A 16,257-nucleotide genomic window follows, 5' to 3' on the forward strand; every position below is an offset into this window, starting at 1 on the left:
CTCTGGCATCTTGCCGTGACACGTTGGGATTCCGGTGTAGAGAGAGTAAGGCAAGGCGAGTGAAAGAGACACGTGAGATGGCTGGCTAAGCCCACAGGTTTACTGGTGGGTGAATGGAACGACGGTGGCCATGGGGTCCCCGGAACACATTTGGGATTCCCTCAGGAGCATCTGGAGGCACGTGTAGGGAGAGAATACGGGAGCAACTTTGTGGACTGTCCCGCCTCTTTCCTCTCCTTGGTCGATTTGCTTCATGGCGGGTCCTTGTCCAGCGAAAGGTTGCCTTCATGGTACAGTATGGTGTCTTCTCATGGGGGCCGATTTGGAGGCCTTGGGGTGTTTTGTCCCTGTCTGGCCACGTTCCCCCTGTGTTGAAGATGTGAAGGTGTTCCTGAGGACAGCCAAGCATCATTTCTATACACGGCCCGCATAGTGTTCCCTGAGGATTGGAGCACTACCAGGAGGTCATTGGGCGCAACCATGCAGAAACAAGGGAGTCGGCTGCCAAGGAAAGGCTACAGTTTTAAGGGCAGGAGAGGATGTGTGGTGTGGGTGTCATTTTTCCTGCCACCCGCTGGTGCGTCGAGACTGTGGTATCCGGCAAGCCTCGCCACAGGCCAGACAAATCATACCGGTTCAAGTGTCTAGGCTGTTGTCTGGGTTCTCTCGTTGCATGGCTGTGGGTAACAAGTTGCTTGTAGAGTACCTGGGCCTCACAGTTTCCCCAATGTCACGTCACTGATGGGCCCAGAGTGTGAAAGTACCAGACACCACTGCAAGTTACACCATTGCTGCAAGGGTTTCCCCACTGCATTGAGCATCGGAATGGTTCCCATGCCATTAGCTTTGTGTGTGGGCCAAGGGTAGGTTGCCAGTCTTGGCAGCAGGCCAGGAAGTATGGCTACAGGTGAATCTCCATTGTTCAGTCCAGGAGTTCCTCTGGTGCGTTTTGTCACCGGTCCCTACAAGCTGCTTTTGTTGGAGGTCGTCCCATTTGGCCAAGGGCCGTTCCCTTGTGGAAGATCGCAGGGACCACATTTCCCCTTGAGGGTGAGTCCATTGTGTGGAAGCGTATGTGCCAGGAGTGGTTTGGTTCCCCAGAGGGCAGTGGCTCTTACGCTGAGTAATCCCATTTCCCCTGAGGGTGTCTCAGCGGTTCAGGATGACATCCCTATGCTGTGTCGGTGGGGAGGCGGCACAGGCGGGGAAGTTCAAGGCCCATACCAGATGTTTGATGGACGGCCGTGCTCTTTGTGTTGATGCCCGTGCACTCTGAAGGCATCTGTGCCACGATGCATTCACGTTTGGCTGTGGACACACAGACATGATGGGCTGCACATGAAATGTTGAGGGGAGATATAGCGCACATCGCTGGGCGGTATCACCCTTTGCCTCTGTGCCCCCGTTCACTTTTCTCAAACATCCCTGTGTTCTGTCACACTGAGGCAGGTGGTGGAGTGCCCGGGAACAAACACCTTCAGCAGCATGGGGCCCTCTCTATAGTCCATGATTCCTGGCGAAGTGAGGACAGTGCGGCAAGTTGAGGCAAGTCGAGGCAAAAGAGTCTCAGAGTGATTTTGGCGTGAACTATTTGAGGATCCTCGTATGAACCTTGTGATGGTGAGTGGAAATTCTTTGCAGAAACCTAGATGTTTGGCCACGGGGACTTGTGCCCTGAGTCTACACCCTCACCTTCTTGGCTCTTCCAGTGGCACCCCAGATCCGATGCCATGATCCTTAGCTCCATTGGCAGCCCCGTGGGTCGGCGCTGGCCGCTCCTGACTGTGGACATGATTGAGATCGTTGGCTGCCCTGCGGTGGAGCCTGCAACTTTGAACGTGCAGCCTTTGAGCAGGTGGATTGATGATGACTCCCATAAATGCACTGCTTGGAACTCTGAACCAATGAATGGGTCTCAGGTTTCTCCGCGGTCATGTCACTGATGGGCCCGGGGGCGAAAATACAAGGCGCCAGGGCAAGTTACCCAGTTGCTGCAAGGGTCTGCCCAGCCAGTTTGGGCATTGGAATATCTCCAATGCCAATAGCTTTCTGTACGACCCAAGGGCATCGCCTCTGGCTTGACAAGGTTCCTGGTAGAAACCTTGTGTGGGTAAACGGAACTTCTTTGAAGAAACCTAGATGTTTGGCCACGGGGACTTGTGCGGCGAGACTACACCGTCACATTCCGGGCTCTTCCTGGGGCACCCTAGCTCCGATGCCCTGAGACTTGGGTGCATTTTCTGCCCCGTGGCTTTAGTCTGGCCGCTCCCTACTGCTGAGAGAATTGAGCTTGCTGACAGTCCGCGACTTTGCACGTCCAGCCTTTGAGCAGGTGCGTGGATCGGTGATGACTCCCATAAATGCATTCCTTCGAAATCTAAACACAATGAATGAGCAATACCTACCATCTTCTCATCCTAACTGAGGTCCAGCACGTGGCTCCCAAAGGAAAATTAGGGAGAGGTCCTTGTCGCATTTGCTACTGTGGGCGTGCGCAGCAACATTGTTCAAGTTGAGGGTGGGGGGCTTCTCGTGCAGAAGGAGCCATGTGGAAAAGAGCCTGGGATGTCCATCTACGTGGGAAGGCTAAGGACAACTTGACGTCTCTGGGCACCTGAGTCTAGCCAAAACTGCTATCCCCTGCCGCGGTCAGCATGCGGGTATGAAAGGAAGCATGAGCCACTGGTACTCCTCTGGCTTGCCCTCGAGATCTACAGGCCACCCTCGAGCTCAGGTCGTTGCCTTGTTCCCGCAAGGAAACAGAAGTCTCTGCATTCAGGGTCAGAGAAGGAGTCCTGGCCAGGCCAGGCTTCTATGTCATGTTCAGCTGGGGAGGTGGGATGTAGTTTACGTTTGCCCTGATGGTCAGGGAAAATCAAATGGGCCACCATCCCACGGATTTGGGCGACGCTGTTGGCTCCTCCTTGGGTTGTGTCCTGCTTGTGTGTTGTGTGTGGAGAGTTTGGAAAATGCCTTAGGCAAATCCAGGGGATATCAAGCTACTTAGGTGAGGGGTGGATTCTTTTGGGTCCTGGTGGAGAGAGGAAGGCAAGGCGAGCGGGAAATACACGTGAGAGTGTTGGCTAAGCCCACAGGCTTACTGTTGGGTGGATAGATGTTCGGTGGACATAGGGTTCCCGGAACTCTTTTGGGATATCTTCAGGAGAATTAGCAGTCCCGTGTAGGGAAGCAACACAGGTGCACATTCATGGACCATCCCAAACTTTTCATCTCCTTTCTCAATGTGCTTCACGGCGGGTCCTTGTTCCAGTGAATGGTGCCTTCACGGCACAGTATGGTGTCTTCTCACTGGGCCCGATTTGGAGCCGTTGGGATGTTTTGTCCCTGTGTGGCCTCCTTGCCCCTATGTTGAGGATGTTAAGGTGTTCCTTCGGACAGCCCAGCGTCATTGCGATACCCAGTCGGCATAGCATTCCCTGAGGTTTGGAGCTCTTCTCGGAGGTCTTTGGGCCCAACCATGCAGAAAGAAGCGAGTTGGCTGCCAAGGAAATGCTACAGGTTTAAGGGCTGGAGTGAATGTGTGCTGCAGGGGTCATTTTGTCCTGCCGCCTTCTGGTGCTGCGAGCCTGTGGTCTCCAGCATGCATGGCTTCAAGCCAGAGAAGTCATGCCGGTTCAAGGGTCCAGGATGTTGGAGGCATTCCCTCATTGCACGGCTGTGGGTGACACGTTGGTTCTGGAGGACCTGGGTCTCATGGTTTTTCCAAGGTCTTGTCCTTGAAGGGAAGAAAGACAATGCGCAAGGTGCTACGATAAGATACCCAGTTGCTGCAAGGGTTTGCCCCGCCAATTTGGGCATTGGAATGGCTCCCTTGCCATTAGCTTTGGTTGCGGTCCTAAGAAGTTCCTCTGCCTTGGCAGGAGACCAGGAAGTATGCCTGCTGGTGAGTCTCCCTTGATCAGTCCAGGGGTTCCTCAGGTGCCCTTTGTCACGGGTCCCTACGAGCTGCCTTTGATGGAGGTCGTCATATTCGGCCAAGGGCCCTTCCCTTGTGGAAGATCACTCCCCTTGAGGGTGTGACCACTGTGTGGAATCATAAGTGCCAAGGGCGTGTTTGTTGCCAAAGAGGGCACTTGCTCTTAGGCTGAGGGGGCCCAGTTGTCCTGAGGGTGTCTCAGGGGATCAGGAAGACATCGTTTTGCTGTGATGCAGGGCAGATTGCTCAGGAGAGGGATTTCAGGGCCCGAGACCAGGGTGTTGTTGGTCGGCGGCGCTCTTTGTCCTGATGGCCGCATGCTCTGAAGGCGCCTGTGCCACGATGCTTTCACGTTTGGGTGCGTACACACAGGCAAGATGGACAGCAAATGAAATGTTGAGGAGAGATAGAGCACACATCACTGGGTGGTATCGACCTTTCCCTCGCTGTGCCCGTGCACCCTCCTCAAGTCTGCGTGTGTTCTCTCACCCGAGCCAGGTGGAATGCCAGGGAAAGAAGGACAGCAGCAGCCAGGGGCCATCCGTATAATCCCTGATACCCATTAAAAGGTGGACGGCGTGGCAAGGCGAGGCCAGGCGAAGGAGTCTCGGAGGGGTCCTGGCGTGCATTCCATGAGGATCCTGCTTTAACCCTTGTTGCGGTAAGGGACACTTCTTTGCTTAACCTAAAGGTTTGGCGACGGGAACGTGTGCACCGGGGCTACACCCTCACCTTCTGGTAATTTCTCGGGGAACACGAGCTTTGATGCCCTGAGAACTGGCTGCATTTCCTGACCCATGGCTCGGCTCTGGCCACTTCTGTACGCTGATATGATTCAGCTCGCTGGCCGTCCCATGGTGGAATCTGCAACTTTGCATGTCCAACGTTTGAGCCCGTGTTTGGATCGATGATGACTCCCACAAATGCATTCCTTGGAAATCTGAACAAAATGAGTGAAAAATCCCTACCGTCTCCTCTTTGGAACTGAGGTCCAGCACGTGGCTCCCAAAAGGAAAGTAGGGAGAGGTTCACATTGCATTTGCGGCTGTGGGTGTCCACAGCCACGTTGTTCAAGTTGAGGGTTGTGGTCATCTCATGGGGAGAAGAGCCATTGGGAAAGGAGCCTGGGATGCCAATGCAGGTGGGAAGGCTTGGGACAGCTTGCCGTCTCTTTGTTCCTTGGTCTAGCCAGGACTGCTGTCCCCTGTCACGGTTCAGCATGCAGGTAGGAGAGGAAGCGTGCGCCATTGCTGGTTCTGCCACCTGCGCTTGAGTTCTACAGGCTGCCCCCACCTGCTGGTCATTGCCTTGTGGCCTCAAAGAAACAGAAGTCTGTAGGCTCAGGGTCAGAACAGGATTCCAGGCCTAGGCCAGGCTTCTTTGTCATGTTCTGCTTGGGAGACCATATGCAATTTAGGTTTCTCCTGATGAGGGGAGAAATCAAATGGGCCAGTGTTCCTGGGAGTTTAGGCAATCTGATGGCTCCTCCTCGGGTTGTGTCCTGCTTGTGTGTGCTGTGTGAAGGGGCTGGAAAATGCCTTAGTCAAGCTTGGTCACGGCAAGCTTCCTTGGTGAGGGGTGGCTCTGGCATCTTGCCGTGACACGTTGGGATCCCGGTGGAGAGAGAGTAAGGCAAGGCGAGTGAAAGAGACACGTGAGATGGCTGACTAAGCCCAAAGGTTTATTGGTGGGTGGATAGATCGACGGTGGCCATGGGGTCCCCGGAACACATTTGGGATTCCCTCAGGAGCATCTGGAGGCACGTGTAGGGAGAGAATACGGGAGCAACTTTGTGGACTGTCCCGCCTCTTTCCTCTCCTTGGTCGATTTGCTTCATGGCGGGTCCTTGTCCAGCGAAAGTTTGCCTTCATGGCACAGTATGGTGTCTTCTCATGGGGGCCGATTTAGAGGCCTTGGGGTGTTTTGTCCCTGTCTGGCCACGTTCCCCCTGTGTTGAAGATGTGAAGGTGTTCCTGAGGACAGCCAAGCATCATTTCTATACACGGCCCGCATAGTGTTCCCTGAGGATTGGAGCACTACCAGGAGGTCATTGGGCGCAACCATGCAGAAACAAGGGAGTCGGCTGCCAAGGAAAGGCTACAGTTTTAAGGGCAGGAGAGGATGTGTGGTGTGGGTGTCATTTTTCCTGCCACCCGCTGGTGCGTCGAGACTGTGGTATCCGGCAAGCCTGGCCACAGGCCAGACAAATCACAACGGTTCAAGTGTCTATGCTGTTGTCTGGGTTCTCTCGTTGCATGGCTGTGGGTAACAAGTTGCTTGTAGAGTACCTGGGCCTCACGGTTTCCCCAATGTCACGTCACTGATGGGCCCAGAGTGTGAAAGTGCCAGACACCACTGCAAGTTACACCATTGTTGCAAGGGTTTCCCCGCCGCGTTGAGCATCGGAATGGTTCCCGTGCCATTAGCTTTGTGTGTGGGCTAAGGGTAGGTTGCCAGTCTTGGCAGCAGGCCAGGAAGTATGGCTACAGGTGAATCTCCATTATTCAGTCCAGGAGTTCCTCTGGTGCGTTTTGTCACCGGTCCCTACAAGCTGCTTTTGTTGGAGGTCGTGACATTTGGCCAAGGGTCGTTCCCTTGTGGAAGATCTCAGGGACCACATCTCCCCTTGAGGCTGAGTCCATTGTGTGGAAGCGTATGCGCCAGGAGTGGTTTGGTTCCCCAGAGGGCAGTGGCTCTTACGCTGAGTAATCCCATTTCCCCTGAGGGTGTCTCAGCGGTTCAGGATGACATCCCTATGCTGTGTCGGTGGGGAGGCGGCTCAGGCGGGGAAGTTCAAGGCCCATACCAGGGGTTTGATGGACGGCCGTGCTCTTTGTGTTGATGCCCGTGCACTCTGAAGGCATCTGTGCCATGATGCATTCACGTTTGGCTGTGGACACACAGACATGATGGGCTGCAAATGAAATGTTGAGGGGAGATATAGCACACATCGCAGCGCACTTCGCTTGGCGGTATCACCCTTTGCCTCTGTGCCCCCGTTCACTTTTCTCAAACATCCCTGTGTTCTGTCACACTGAGGCAGGTGGTGGAGTGCCCGGGAACAAACACCTGCAGCAGCATGGGGCCCTCTGTATAGTCCATGAAACCTGGCGAAGTGAGGACAGTGCGGCAAGTTGAGGCAAGTCGAGGCAAAAGAGTCTCAGAGTGATTTTGGCGTGAAGTACTTGAGGATCCTCGTAGGAACCTTGTGGTGGTGAGTGGAAATTCTTTGCAGAAACCTAGATGTTTGGCCACGGGGACTTGTGCCCTGAGACTACACCCTCACCTTCTTGGCTCTTCCAGTGGCACCCCAGATCCGATGCCATGATCCTTAGCTCCATTGGCAGCCCCGTGGGTCGGCTCTGGCCGCTCCTGACTGCTGACATGATTGAGATCGTTGGCTGCCCTGCGGTGGAGCCTGCAACTTTGAACGTGCAGCCTTTGAGCAGGTGGATTGATGATGACTCCCATAAATGCACTGCTTTGAACTCTGAACCAATGAATGGGTCTCAGGTTTCTCCGCGGTCATGTCACTGACAGTCCCGGGGGCGAAAATACAATGCGCCAGGGCAAGTTACCCAGTTGCTGCAAGGGTTTGCCCTGCCAGTTTGGGCATTGGAATATCTCCAATGCCAATAGCTTTCTGTACGACCCAAGGGCATCGCCTCTGGCTTGACAAGGTTCGTGGTAGAAACCTTGTGGGGGTAAACGGAACTTCTTTGAAGAAACCTAGATGTTTGGCCACGGGGACTTGTGCGGCGAGACTACCCCGTCACATTCCGGGCTCTTCCTGGGGAACCCGAGCTCCAATGCCCTGAGACTTGGGTGCACTTTCTGCCCCGTGGCTCGAGTCTGGCCGCTCCCTACTGCTGAGAGGTTTTAGCTTGCTGACAATCCGCGACTTTGCACGTCCAGCCATTGAGCAGCTGCGTGGATCGATGATGACTCCCATAAATGCATTCCTTCAAAATCTAAACAAAATGAATGAGCAATACCTACCATCTTCTCATCCTAACTGAGGTCCAGCACGTGGCTCCCAAAGGAAAATTAGGGAGAGGTCCATGTCGCATTTGCTACTGTGGGCGTGTGCAGCAACATTGTTCAAGTTGAGGGTGGCGGGCTTCTCGTGCAGAAAGAGCCATGTGGAAAGGAGCCTGGGATGTCCATCTACATGGGAAGGCTAAGGACAACTTGATGTCTCTGGGCACCTGAGTCTAGCCAAAACTGCTATATCCTGCCGCGGTCTGTATGCAGGTATGAAAGGAAGCGTGAGCCACTGGTACTCCTCTGGCTTGCCCTCGAGATCTACAGGCCACCCTCGAGCTCAGGTCGTTGCCTTGTTCCCGCAAGGAAGCAGAAGTCTCTGCACTCAGGGTCAGAGAAGGAGTCCTGGCCAGGCCAGGCTTCTATGTCATGTTCAGCTTGGGAGGTGGGATGTAGTTTACATTTGCCCTGATGGTCAGGGGAAATCAAATGGGCCACCGTCCCACAGATTTCGGCGACGTTGTTGGCTCCTCCTTGGGTTGTGTCCTGCTTGTGTGTTGTGTGTGGAGAGGTTGGAAAATGCCTTAGGCAAATCCAGGGGATATCAAGCTACTTAGGTGAGGGGTGGATTCGTCTGGATCCTGGTGGAGAGAGGAAGGCAAGGCGAGTGGGAAATACACGTGACAGTGTTGGCTAAGCCCACAGGCTTACTGTTGGGTGGATAGATGTTCGGTGGACATAGGGTTCCCGGAACTCTTTTGGGATATCTTCAGGAGCATTTGGAGTCCCGTGTAGGGAAGGAACACAGGTGCACATTCATGGACCATCCCAACCTTTTCCTCTCCTTTCTCAATGTGCTTCACGGCGGGTCCTTGTTCCACTGAATGGTGCCTTCACAGCACAGTATGGTGTCTTCTCACTGGGCCCGATTTGGAGCCGTTGGGATGTTTTGTCCCTCTGTGGCCTCCTTGCCCCTATGTTGAGGATGTTAAGGTGTTCCTTCGGACAGCCCAGCGTCATTGCTATGCCCAGTCGGCATAGCATTCCCTGAGGTTTGGAGCTCTTCCCGGAGGTCTTTGGGCCCAACCATGCAGAAAGAAGCGAGTTGGCTGCCAAGGAAATGCTACAGGTTTAAGGGCTGGAGTGAATGTGTGCTGCAGGGGTCATTTTGTCCTGCCGCCTTCTGGTGCTGCGAGCCTGTGATCTGCAGCATGCATGGCTTCAAGCCAGAGAAGTCATGCCGGTTCAAGGGTCCAGGATGTTGGAGGCGTTCCCTCATTGCACGGCTGTGGGTGACACGTTGGTTCTGGAGGACCAGGGTCTCATGGTTTCTCCAAGGTCTAGTCCTTGAAGGGAAGAAAGACAATGTGCAAGGTGGTACAATAAGATACCCAGTTGCTGCAAGGGTTTGCCCCGCCACTTTGGGCATTGGAATGGCTCCCTTGCCATTAGCTTTGGTTGCGGTCCTAAGAAGTTCCTCTGGCTTGGCAGGAGACCAGGAAGTATGCCTGCTGGTGAGTCTCCCTTGATCAGTCCAGGGGTTCCTCAGGTGCCCTTTGTCACGGGTCCCTACGAGCCGCTTTTGATGGAGGTCGTCATATTCGGCCAAGGGCCCTTCCCTTGTGGAAGATCTCTCGCCTTGAGGGTGTGTCCACTGTGTGGAATCATAAGTGCCAAGGGCGTGTTTGTCGCCAAAGAGGGCACTTGCTCTTAGGCTGAGGGGGCCCAGTTGTCCTGAGGGTGTCTCAGGGGATCAGGAAGACATCGTTTTGCTGTGATGCGGGGCAGATTGCTCAGGAGAGGAATTTCGGGGCCCGAGACCAGGGTGTTGTTGGCCGGCGGCGCTCTTTGTCCTGATGGCCGCATGCTCTGAAGGCGCCTGTGCCACGATGCTTTCACGTTTGGGTGCGTACACACAGGCAAGACGGACAGCAAATGAAATGTTGAGGAGAGATAGAACACACATCACTGGGTGGTATCGACCTGTCCCTCGCTGCGCCCGTGCACCCTCCTCAAGCCTGCGTGTGTTCTCTCACCCGAGCCAGGTGGAATGCCAGGGAAAGAATGCTAGCAGCAGCCTGGGGCCATCCGTATAATCCCTGATACCCGTTGAAAGGAGGACGGCGTGGCAAGGCGAGGCCAGGCGAAGGAGTCTCGGATGGGTCCTGGCGTGCATTCCATGAGGATCCTGCTTTAACCCTTGTTGCGGTAAGGGACACTTCTTTGCTTAACCTAAAGGTTTGGCGACGGGAACGTGTGCAGCGGGGCTACACCCTCACCTTCTGGTAATTTCTCGGGGATCACGAGCTTTGATGCCCTGAGAACTGGCTGCATTTCCTGACCCATGGCTCGGCTCTGGCCACTTCTGTACGCTGATATGATTCAGCTCGCTGGCCGTCCCATGGTGGAATCTGCAACTTTGCATGTCCAACGTTTGAGCCCGTGTTTGGATCGATGATGACTCCCACAAATGCATTCCTTGGAAATCTGAACAAAATGAGTGAAAAATCCCTACCGTCTCCTCTTTGGAACTGAGGTCCAGCACGTGGCTCCCAAAAGGAAAGTAGGGAGAGGTTCACATTGCATTTGCGGCTGTGGGTGTCCACAGCCACGTTGTTCAAGTTGAGGGTTGTGGTCATCTCATGGGGAGAAGAGACATTGGGAAAGGAGCCTGGGATGCCAATGCAGGTGGGAAGGCTTGGGACAGCTTGCCGTCTCTTTGTTCCTTGGTCTAGCCAGGACTGCTGTCCCCTGTCACGGTTCAGCATGCAGGTAGGAGAGGAAGCGTGCGCCATTGCTGGTTCTGCCACCTGCGCTTGTGTTCTACAGGCTGCCCCCACCTGCTGGTCATTGCCTTGTGGCCTCAAAGAAACAGAAGTCTGTAGGGTCAGGGTCAGAACAGGATTCCAGGCCTAGGCCAGGCTTCTTTGTCATGTTCTGTTTGGGAGACCATATGCAATTTAGGTTTCTCCTGATGAGGGGAGAAATCAAATGGGCCAGTGTTCCTGGGAGTTTAGGCAATCTGATGGCTCCTCCTCGGGTTGTGTCCTGCTTGTGTGTGCTGTGTGAAGGGGCTGGAAAATGCCTTAGTCAAGCTTGGTCACGGCAAGCTTCCTTGGTGAGGGGTGGCTCTGGCATCTTGCCGTGACACGTTGGGATCCCGGTGGAGAGAGAGTAAGGCAAGGCGAGTGAAAGAGACACGTGAGATGGCTGACTAAGCCCAAAGGTTTATTGGTGGGTGGATAGATCGACGGTGGCCATGGGGTCCCCGGAACACATTTGGGATTCCCTCAGGAGCATCTGGAGGCACGTGTAGGGAGAGAATACGGGAGCAACTTTGTGGACTGTCCCGCCTCTTTCCTCTCCTTGGTCGATTTGCTTCATGGCGGGTCCTTGTCCAGCGAAAGTTTGCCTTCATGGCACAGTATGATGTCTTCTCATGGGGGCCGATTTAGAGGCCTTGGGGTGTTTTGTCCCTGTCTGGCCACGTTCCCCCTGTGTTGAAGATGTGAAGGTGTTCCTGAGGACAGCCAAGCATCATTTCTATACCCGGCCCACATAGCGTTCCCTGAGGATTGGAGCTCTACTAGGAGGTCATTGGGCGCAACCATGCAGAAACAAGGGAGTCGGTTGCCAAGGAAAGGCTACATTTTTAAGGGCAGGAGAGGATGTGTGGTGTGGGTGTCATTTTTCCTGCCACCCGCTGGTGCGTCGAGACTGTGGTATCCGGCGAGCCTGGCCACAGGCCAGACAAATCATACCGGTTCAAGTGTCTAGGCTGTTGTCTGGGTTCTCTCATGTTGCATGGCTGTGGGTAACAAGTTGCTTGTAGAGTACCTGGGCCTCACGGTTTCCCCAATGTCACGTCACTGATGGGCCCAGAGTGTGAAAGTGCCAGACACCACTGCAAGTTACACCATTGCTGCAAGGGTTTCCCCACCGCGTTGAGCATCGGAATGGTTCCCGTGCCATTAGCTTTGTGTGTGGGCTAAGGGTAGGTTGCCAGTCTTGGCAGCAGGCCAGGAAGTATGGCTACAGGTGAATCTCCATTATTCAGTCCAGGAGTTCCTCTGGTGCGTTTTGTCACCGGTCCCTACAAGCTGCTTTTGTTGGAGGTCGTGACATTTGGCCAAGGGTCGTTCCCTTGTGGAAGATCTCAGGGACCACATCTCCCCTTGAGGCTGAGTCCATTGTGTGGAAGCGTATGCGCCAGGAGTGGTTTGGTTCCCCAGAGGGCAGTGGCTCTTACGCTGAGTAATCCCATTTCCCCTGAGGGTGTCTCAGCGGTTCAGGATGACATCCCTATGCTGTGTCGGTGGGGAGGCGGCTCAGGCGGGGAAGTTCAAGGCCCATACCAGGGGTTTGATGGACGGCCGTGCTCTTTGTGTTGATGCCCGTGCACTCTGAAGGCATCTGTGCCATGATGCATTCACGTTTGGCTGTGGACACACAGACATGATGGGCTGCAAATGAAATGTTGAGGGGAGATATAGCACACATCGCAGCGCACTTCGCTGGGCGGTATCACCCTTTGCCTCTGTGCCCCCGTTCACTTTTTGCAAACATCCCTGTGTTCTGTCACACTGAGGCAGGTGGTGGAGTGCCAGGGAACAAACACCTGCAGCAGCATGGGGCCCTCTGTATAGTCCATGAAACCTGGCGAAGTGAGGACAGTGCGGCAAGTTGAGGCAAGTCGAGGCAAAAGAGTCTCAGAGTGATTTTGGCGTGAAGTACTTGAGGATCCTCATAGGAACCTTGTGGTGGTGAGTGGAAATTCTTTGCAGAAACCTAGATGTTTGGCCACGGGGACTTGTGCCCTGAGACTACACCCTCACCTTCTTGGCTCTTCCAGTGGCACCCCAGATCCGATGCCATGATCCTTAGCTCCATTGGCAGCCCCGTGGGTCGGCTCTGGCCGCTCCTGACTGCTGACATGATTGAGATCGCTGGCTGCCCTGCGGTGGAGCCTGCAACTTTGAACGTGCAGCCTTTGAGCAGGTGGATTGATGATGACTCCCATAAATGCACTGCTTTGAACTCTGAACCAATGAATGGGTCTCAGGTTTCTCCGCGGTCATGTCACTGACAGTCCCGGGGGCGAAAATACAATGCGCCAGGGCAAGTTACACAGTTGCTGCAAGGGTTTGCCCTGCCAGTTTGGGCATTGGAATATCTCCAATGCCAAAAGCTTTCTGTACGACCCAAGGGCATCGCCTCTGGCTTGACAAGGTTCGTGGTAGAAACCTTGTGGGGGTAAACGGAACTTCTTTGAAGAAACCTAGATGTTTGGCCACGGGGACTTGTGCGGCGAGACTACCCCGTCACATTCCGGGCTCTTCCTGGGGAACCCGAGCTCCAATGCCCTGAGACTTGGGTGCACTTTCTGCCCCGTGGCTCGAGTCTGGCCGCTCCCTACTGCTGAGAGGTTTTAGCTTGCTGACAATCCGCGACTTTGCACGTCCAGCCTTTGAGCAGCTGCGTGGATCGATGATGACTCCCATAAATGCATTCCTTCAAAATCTAAACAAAATGAATGAGCAATACCTACCATCTTCTCATCCTAACTGAGGTCCAGCACGTGGCTCCCAAAGGAAAATTAGGGAGAGGTCCATGTCGCATTTGCTACTGTGGGCGTGTGCAGCAACATTGTTCAAGTTGAGGTTGGTGGGCTTCTCGTGCAGAAAGAGTCATGTGGAAAGGAGCCTGGGATGTCCATCTACATGGGAAGGCTAAGGACAACTTGATGTCTCTGGGCACCTGAGTCTAGCCAAAACTGCTATATCCTGCCGCGGTCTGTATGCAGGTATGAAAGGAAGCGTGAGCCACTGGTACTCCTCTGGCTTGCCCTCGAGATCTACAGGCCACCCTCGAGCTCAGGTCGTTGCCTTGTTCCCGCAAGGAAGCAGAAGTCTCTGCACTCAGGGTCAGAGAAGGAGTCCTGGCCAGGCCAGGCTTCTATGTCATGTTCAGCTTGGGAGGTGGGATGTAGTTTACATTTGCCCTGATGGTCAGGGGAAATCAAATGGGCCACCGTCCCACAGATTTCGGCGACGCTGTTGGCTCCTCCTTGGGTTGTGTCCTGCTTGTGTGTTGTGTGTGGAGAGGTTGGAAAATGCCTTAGGCAAATCCAGGGGATATCAAGCTACTTAGGTGAGGGGTGGATTCGTCTGGATCCTGGTGGAGAGAGGAAGGCAAGGCGAGTGGGAAATACACGTGACAGTGTTGGCTAAGCCCACAGGCTTACTGTTGGGTGGATAGATGTTCGGTGGACATAGGGTTCCCGGAACTCTTTTGGGATATCTTCAGGAGCATTTGGAGTCCCGTGTAGGGAAGGAACACAGGTGCACATTCATGGACCATCCCAACCTTTTCCTCTCCTTTCTCAATGTGCTTCACGGCGGGTCCTTGTTCCACTGAATGGTGCCTTCACAGCACAGTATGGTGTCTTCTCACTGGGCCCGATTTGGAGCCGTTGGGATGTTTTGTCCCTGTGTGGCCTCCTTGCCCCTATGTTGAGGATGTTAAGGTGTTCCTTCGGACAGCCCAGCGTCATTGCTATGCCCAGTCGGCATAGCATTCCCTGAGGTTTGGAGCTCTTCCCGGAGGTCTTTGGGCCCAACCATGCAGAAAGAAGCGAGTTGGCTGCCAAGGAAATGCTACAGGTTTAAGGGCTGGAGTGAATGTGTGCTGCAGGGGTCATTTTGTCCTGCCGCCTTCTGGTGCTGCGAGCCTGTGATCTCCAGCATGCATGGCTTCAAGCCAGAGAAGTCATGCCGGTTCAAGGGTCCAGGATGTTGGAGGCGTTCCCTCATTGCACGGCTGTGGGTGACACGTTGGTTCTGGAGGACCAGGGTCTCATGGTTTCTCCAAGGTCTAGTCCTTGAAGGGAAGAAAGACAATGTGCAAGGTGGTACAATAAGATACCCAGTTGCTGCAAGGGTTTGCCCCGCCACTTTGGGCATTGGAATGGCTCCCTTGCCATTAGCTTTGGTTGCGGTCCTAAGAAGTTCCTCTGGCTTGGCAGGAGACCAGGAAGTATGCCTGCTGGTGAGTCTCCCTTGATCAGTCCAGGGGTTCCTCAGGTGCCCTTTGTCACGGGTCCCTACGAGCCGCTTTTGATGGAGGTCGTCATATTCGGCCAAGGGCCCTTCCCTTGTGGAAGATCTCTCGCCTTGAGGGTGTGTCCACTGTGTGGAATCATAAGTGCCAAGGGCGTGTTTGTCGCCAAAGAGGGCACTTGCTCTTAGGCTGAGGGGGCCCAGTTGTCCTGAGGGTGTCTCAGGGGATCAGGAAGACATCGTTTTGCTGTGATGCGGGGCAGATTGCTCAGGAGAGGAATTTCGGGGCCCGAGACCAGGGTGTTGTTGGCCGGCGGCGCTCTTTGTCCTGATGGCCGCATGCTCTGAAGGCGCCTGTGCCACGATGCTTTCACGTTTGGGTGCGTACACACAGGCAAGACGGACAGCAAATGAAATGTTGAGGAGAGATAGAACACACATCACTGGGTGGTATCGACCTGTCCCTCGCTGCGCCCGTGCACCCTCCTCAAGCCTGCGTGTGTTCTCTCACCCGAGCCAGGTGGAATGCCAGGGAAAGAATGCTAGCAGCAGCCTGGGGCCATCCGTATAATCCCTGATACCCGTTGAAAGGAGGACGGCGTGGCAAGGCGAGGCCAGGCGAAGGAGTCTCGGATGGGTCCTGGCGTGCATTCCATGAGGATCCTGCTTTAACCCTTGTTGCGGTAAGGGACACTTCTTTGCTTAACCTAAAGGTTTGGCGACGGGAACGTGTGCAGCGGGGCTACACCCTCACCTTCTGGTAATTTCTCGGGGAACACGAGCTTTGATGCCCTGAGAACTGGCTGCATTTCCTGACCCATGGCTCGGCTCTGGCCACTTCTGTACGCTGATATGATTCAGCTCGCTGGCCGTCCCATGGTGGAATCTGCAACTTTGCATGTCCAACGTTTGAGCCCGTGTTTGGATCGATGATGACTCCCACAAATGCATTCCTTGGAAATCTGAACAAAATGAGTGAAAAATCCCTACCGTCTCCTCTTTGGAACTGAGGTCCAGCACGTGGCTCCCAAAAGGAAAGTAGGGAGAGGTTCACATTGCATTTGCGGCTGTGGGTGTCCACAGCCACGTTGTTCAAGTTGAGGGGTGTGGTCATCTCATGGGGAGAAGAGCCATTGGGAAAGGAGCCTGGGATGCCAATGCAGGTGGGAAGGCTTGGGACAGCTTGCCGTCTCTTTGTTCCTTGGTCTAGCCAGGACTGATGTCCCCTGTCACGGTTCAGCATGCAGGTAGGAGAGGAAGCGTGCGCCATTGCTGGTT

The 16,257-nt window shown here is 54.5% G+C and overlaps 6 non-coding genes across 6 annotated transcripts; all 6 read left to right on the forward strand.

The window, feature by feature from the left end:
• Positions 1-2,338: 2,338 nt before the first annotated feature.
• Positions 2,339-2,430, forward strand: LOC137751275 (small nucleolar RNA SNORD116). The gene has a single exon (XR_011070746.1). It is a non-coding gene; the product is annotated as a small nucleolar RNA SNORD116 (small nucleolar RNA).
• Positions 2,431-4,838: 2,408 nt separating this feature from the next.
• On the forward strand, positions 4,839-4,930 carry LOC137751473 (small nucleolar RNA SNORD116). The gene has a single exon (XR_011070811.1). It is a non-coding gene; the product is annotated as a small nucleolar RNA SNORD116 (small nucleolar RNA).
• Positions 4,931-7,869: 2,939 nt separating this feature from the next.
• Positions 7,870-7,961, forward strand: LOC137778120 (small nucleolar RNA SNORD116). Its single transcript, XR_011076741.1, has one exon. It is a non-coding gene; the product is annotated as a small nucleolar RNA SNORD116 (small nucleolar RNA).
• A 2,408-nt stretch (positions 7,962-10,369) lies between these two features.
• On the forward strand, positions 10,370-10,461 carry LOC137751509 (small nucleolar RNA SNORD116). The gene has a single exon (XR_011070826.1). It is a non-coding gene; the product is annotated as a small nucleolar RNA SNORD116 (small nucleolar RNA).
• A 2,941-nt stretch (positions 10,462-13,402) lies between these two features.
• Positions 13,403-13,494, forward strand: LOC137778125 (small nucleolar RNA SNORD116). Its single transcript, XR_011076743.1, has one exon. It is a non-coding gene; the product is annotated as a small nucleolar RNA SNORD116 (small nucleolar RNA).
• A 2,408-nt stretch (positions 13,495-15,902) lies between these two features.
• Positions 15,903-15,994, forward strand: LOC137751575 (small nucleolar RNA SNORD116). The gene has a single exon (XR_011070871.1). It is a non-coding gene; the product is annotated as a small nucleolar RNA SNORD116 (small nucleolar RNA).
• Positions 15,995-16,257: the final 263 nt, after the last annotated feature.

This window comes from Eschrichtius robustus, chromosome 1, assembly GCF_028021215.1.
Source record: "Eschrichtius robustus isolate mEscRob2 chromosome 1, mEscRob2.pri, whole genome shotgun sequence".
NCBI classification, from domain to species: domain Eukaryota; kingdom Metazoa; phylum Chordata; class Mammalia; order Artiodactyla; family Eschrichtiidae; genus Eschrichtius; species Eschrichtius robustus.